Raw genomic sequence first — 6,000 nt, 5'->3', positions numbered from 1 at the left:
AACTCGGACGGATGGGTCTTGCCAGTGTACTTCTCGCCGACGTTGGGCTTGAACATGCGGTCGGACGGCCACTAGAACTACCGCAGCTCACGGGTAAAGGCCGGGCAGCCCACCTCGTAAGGTAGGCCACCGGAGCCCCCTGGTGCTGGGTGCTCCATAGCGGGTCCCTCCTGCTTGTCCAACTAGTGGCGTGTATCACGCCGGCGCTCAATAGTGGTCCGAGCATCTTCGTTAGCTCGTTCTCGAAGAAGTGGGCGCTGGTCGCGGCGGGTCCGCGGGTCGGACGGTGCTATAGAGATGTTATCACAAGCGTCGTCTCGACGGGCGGACGCCCGCGGCGGCTGGCGAGGAGGACGAGAGTGCACTGTAGCCGCAGATCCCCCGGTCCCCCCAGCGCCAGCATGTGGTGGCTCGGTGGAGCGCCGACCCGAGGGCCCTGCCGGTCGCGGATCGTCTTTGTTGGCGACGGCGACGAGGCTCCGGATGGTGGCCCTCCACTCGTCGAGCTTCTCTGCAGCAGGAGGGAAGTCGAGGAGCAGCTGCGCGCGCGCCAAAGGTTCTGCTGGCGTGGGCGGCGACGACAGCTGCGTGGATCGCGGCGCGCTTCGACTTCTAACCACGTTAGAAGGAGCTCCGTCACAACCCAACGGTTGTGCGCCATTTTCGCCGGCACTTCAGCAGGCATGCTGAACTCCTTCATCCCGCGGATGACGCACGGGGCTCTTCCCGCGGTGGCGGCCGGGGTCACCGGCGTGGTGACGCTGCTCGCCGCGTGCACCATGGGAAGAGCGCACAGTGGTCGCTGGCGTGGGCGTCTTGGAGGTCGCTGCGCCGCCCAGGGGTGGCACAACGACACTCCTGGAGGGCCCCGTGCCGCCTGCGGGGGGCCCAGCTCCGTTTTTGGATCTGGCGACGTGCGGCCGGTCGTCTGGCGCTAAAGACGCCAATCGCCAGGCTCTGACTGCCAGGGCGACGCTCGTGGTCGCGGACCGCGGCCCGGGTCGTGTCCCTGACCGGGCCGCTGCTCGCCCGTACTGGCACGGGCCGTTCGGCCCCCGACGAGCCGATCGTTGTGGTCGTCTTCTTCTTGGGAGCCATGGCGATGAAGAAACGCTAGGCCCGCTACTAGACCAGATTCTCACAATTGCCCCCCTACCTGGCGCGCCAAAGATGTCGGTGTGGAACGACACCTATGGGATCACAAGAATCCCTACTACGGTTGCCGGGACGCAGGGTTGCGAGAAGAGCAGGATTAGTAACCAGCACAAGGATTGTTTACCCAGTTTCGGGCCGCGAGGATGCGTAAAACCCTAGTCCTGCTTTGGTGGGTGTATTTCAGAGAGTTCTTGAGCTCTCGAACTAGCTACGATAGGGAGCGCGGTTCCAAGGAGCCGAATCCTCCTCCAGTATGCCATGGGCATCCTTTTATAGTTGAAAGGGGCTACCACGGTGGCATACAGGAGGTGGAAAGGCATACAGTACTGCGAGCTTATCGCTCGTATTACAGGACAAGATGCATTTAATGCGCCGCTGAGGTGTCCCCTAGCTTTATCGGGGACGGGGGCGAGGCCCGTCCCATCCGTCGCCGCTCTTCCTCGCCTCGACACGCGCCCTGGCCAGCGATGCGTGCAGCGCCATGTAGGCAGGCAGGCAGCTGAGGTGGCGCGGTGGTGGAGCCTCTACGAAGATCTGCGTGCCGCCACGTGGGCGCTTGATGAGTTGGCCCGGGAGCTGCATGTTGCCACGCAGGTGCCTGCTCAGCTGGTTGAGCTGGCAGCTGCATGCGAACAGCGGCGGAGACTTGGTTAGTGTGGGCCTGGTGGTGGTCCTGCTGGCGTCCTTAGCGAGGGCCTTGCCGGGTGGCCCGGCAAGGGTCTTGCCGTGGCGCGCTGTCGTCCCTGGCAAGGATCTTGCCGGGGGTCTGGTGGCCTTCCTCGGCAAGGATCTTGCCGAAGATCATCGTCTTCTAATCCTCCTCTGATCTTGAATATTCCTTGTCTTCACAAAGACCTGCATGCCACCATGGAGGTACCTCCCGAGCCCTGGCCCAACGTGGTTGATGGTGTTGAGGACGTGGGCTCAAGGGTGGCTCGCTCCGTTGGTCTTTGGGCATGCTGCCCCGACAAGGGTCTTGCCGGGGCTGCTGGGGCTGTCCCCGGCAATGGTCTTGCCGGGGAAAACTGCTCCGCCCCTCTGCTCTTTGTGTTCTTGGTCTTGGCGTTGCTCTGGCTGCCTCGGGCTTCGGTTTTACCTCGGTTCACCTCCCCTGCTCTGCTTGGTGTGGCCGTGGGCGCGGCTCCGACTGCCCGTGCACAGGTAAAGGGATAGAAAGGTGCGCCCCTTCTTTTGTACATCGACATCTGGAATCTTTAGCTTTAGTTTCCTTAGCCCTAGTGGCTCAACATCCTCTTGGACCGTAGGCACTGGGACCTTGGTCTTCTCTGCAGCTGATATGTCTCTAGTGTATCTCTTTGGAGTAGAAGGCTTGGTTGCAGCAGGTGGAGGCTTTGTCTTGGGCTTGGAGGGAGCAACACCAGTCTTGATGGCATCAACCATCAACTTTTCAGACTTTGTAGGAGATGGAACAGGCTCTTCCTGCTCCTCATCTTCATCCCCATCCTTCATCATGGATGGTCTACCAATAACTTTGGCCATAGTCTTGTTGACTCTCTCTTTCATTTTCTTCTTTCCACCAGCAGCTTCATCTTCTTCTCTGGGCTCAAGTGTGAACTCCATAGTCTCATGGGCAGTAGTAGATTTTCTGGCATTGGACATGGGAGCTCTCATGGCAGGAGCTTTCTTATGAAGGCCTCCACTAGTGGAAAAAATCCTAGCTATGGCGTGCTAAGAACGGCCTTGCTGGCATAGACACACGACGCCACTAATATGGCGCCATTGATAAAATGTAGTGGTGGCGTTGGAGGACACGTCAGCAGTATCATACATCATGCTGGCATCTCACCAGTCCAGCGCCAGCACTAAATCCATCGTAACCTTGGCGTGCCTACTTGTCCAACACCAGCAAATGGTTTTTTGTAATAAAAAAATTACTCATCACACTAGCTAGCAACTTAATTAATAGATACTACTGAACAAAATATACTCATCAACACTAGATACTTACTTAATAGATAATCATTACATAAAGAGGATCATGAACTCAAAAAGTTTGTATTAAACTTCACAAAAGTTCACTCAAGTAATCTAGTTACTTGATCATCATCAACTAATAAGATGAGCTAGCTAGCTACTTAAAAACACTAATCTTCAGCAAGCATTATGCCCAGCTGCATTAGCTTCTTTCTATCTGCCTCTCCTTCTCTTCTGAAATGATCTATGTCCATCTTCATGTCAATCCTCTCACCCCTGAGGCGTCTCCTATCCTCCTTCAGTTTATCCCGATCCTCGACGAGCTTATCCCTCTCGTCCCTAAGCTGATTAGTCTCCTGAATGAGCTGAACAACATCCTTGCATATCTCTTTAATTCCCCCTTTAGATCGTCATTTGCCCCTTGCATGCTCTTGATGACATACTCAAAAGTGTTTAAGGATTCATTGATGGTCATGTCCACATCACATACCGACTCGTTAACGTTGTTGCATCAAGAATTGGCCATGATCTACAAACACGTCGTGTATATATATGATGAAGATAATATGCAATGTAAAATAGTTCATGTGTTGGAAAGATATGGTTTTGTTAATTAAGTAGAATAGATAAAATTATGAATCTATTTTGATAAATAAGATATAGCAAATTGACTTCTATACATACACATACTATCATATAAATAATAACTTTTGTCGATCACTACAAAAAAATATATAGATGGCATCACAATGTCAAACAAGAATTAATTTCCTTAGTGCTGAAAAGAACCAAACATAACAATAATAACAAGCAAGTTGATAATAATTCCAATCAAAGTATGGCAAGTGATTCTAATACACTTACACAAGTTCTACAACCTAACTGATCTATACAGAGGCATGTCAACTTCTCAAGTAAACAAAGGAAATTATGTTCTTTTATGGGAGTAAACAATGGAACCCTGATCTACAATTTTAACAATTTGAAAAAACAATTTGATTTACATATACCAGTCAACCTATACATAATTTCTACTAAACTTGCTCAAATCCGCCAATGGAGGAGTGGATCTAACCTTGGCACCGGTGATGGGCGGCAGCGACGGGCGCGGCGGCGGGGGTGGCGGCGGCGCCTTTGGTCCAACGGGAGTTTGTGTCTAGCTAGCTACGACCGGGCCGGGTGGGTGTGAAATAAGAGCGAGCGGTGGACTTGGGTATTTTACTAGGTCATTGCCGGTGTTGGATAAAATATCAATGCCATAGCTAATCACAGGCCAAATTAAATGATGGCAAAACAAGCATAATATAATTATATACTATGGCGTGCACAGAATAATAACGCCAGCACTAACAAAATAAGTATGGCGTGCAAAGAAAACCAACGTCACTAGTGGTTTCCAAACGGTGAATGTATATGGGCCAATAGATTTGTGGCCTTTACAAAACAATCAACGCCAGCACTATGCTTGTAAAGCTGGCGTACGTATTTGGCCTACACCAGCACTATTTGAAAAAAAAGTGCTGGCGTGGATGGAAAATGCCACGCCACCAACGAAAGTTGTGGCTAGCACTTTTTTCACTAGTGTTGGCTTGGTGGTCATAGTAACACCAACATATTCCTTCTTAACAACTTTCTTCTTGGAAGTCACTTCTTCCTCAATCACAAAATCCTCATCTTCATTGTCAGAATTCCTCTTCTTCCTCTGTCTGGTAGCAGCTTTTTGCAAGTTGCTAGGAGTGCTTCTACTGCCCTCATCATAGCTACCAGTAGGGCTTGTGCCCTCACTGAGGTTGACTTGCTACTCTGACATGTTCTGACTCTCACTAGCATCGGACATCTTTGCAACTGATCCTGTGAATAGATGGATGTAGGTAGAGTGGATGAGCATCACAGAAAACATCTATTTTTTTTAAAAAAAATGACTCAAAATCTTAACTTTAGTTTTCTGCAGAAAGCATTTCGGAGCTACCGATTTGATAATCTCGGTGACACCGAAGCACTTAACAGAGTCTAAAGATGCAGTTTCGGTCAGACCGAGTTGCAGTTCGGTGACTCCGAAATGCTACGGTTTCACTTGGAAATTACTTTCGGTCTCACCGATCTGTACGTTTCGGTCAGACCGAGTTGGACTTAGGGCAATGGCCCGGGCCTACCGGTGGGACCGAAAACTTCAATTCGGTCGGTCTGAGATGAGTTCGGCCAAATCCTAACCCTAAGATTTGCATCAAGTCTAATATAGAGGAGTTTTTGTGTGGATAGAAAGTTCTCAATCGTGGCAAGAATACATGCATTTAGTTTGTGCATTGAATCGGAGCATGGAAATTGCACAAAGGGGTCGAACCATACCCTAACTTGGTGATGGATCGCTACAGCGACATCGGCGGAGGCGATTCCTGTTGACGATGGCGGAGACCTAAGATGAAGGCGCACAGTTGGATACGGCGACGATCCGAAGACCAAGAGCAGAAACAATGGGGGAGGGGCGCGGGCTCGAGAGTTTGAAGAATTTTCCAAACGACGGGCCGCGGAGTATATATACCCATTGGCTATCGCTCACGATGAGTGGAACAGTTCGGTGGCACCGAGATACAAAACTACTTGCAGTTGCTTCAAGTCCGTGAGACCGAATAGTTCTAATCGATGGCACCGGGATGAAAACCTAGATCAACCTAGTAGTTTCATTGGGACAAAATATGAATGTGCTAGTCTGACAAAAATTCACTAAGAGGTTTTGGAAGTCAGCCCTGGACGGATCTGTGACTCTGAGTGCTCCTCACCCGGAGGATCTAAAAAAGACTTGTTCAAATTTTGTGATGTAGCATGAATAGAATTTGAGAAGAGAAAAAGCATAGATAGCTCGAGGGAGTTCTTAGGCGTTCTTGTCCATCCATTTGGCCAAAAAAAAAACAA

The sequence above is a fragment of the Triticum aestivum genome, chromosome 3D (genome assembly GCF_018294505.1).
Source record: "Triticum aestivum cultivar Chinese Spring chromosome 3D, IWGSC CS RefSeq v2.1, whole genome shotgun sequence".
In the NCBI taxonomy this organism is placed as follows: Eukaryota; Viridiplantae; Streptophyta; class Magnoliopsida; order Poales; family Poaceae; genus Triticum; species Triticum aestivum.
The sequence above is the reverse complement of the archived record's forward strand: the minus strand, read 5'-3'. Positions refer to the sequence as shown.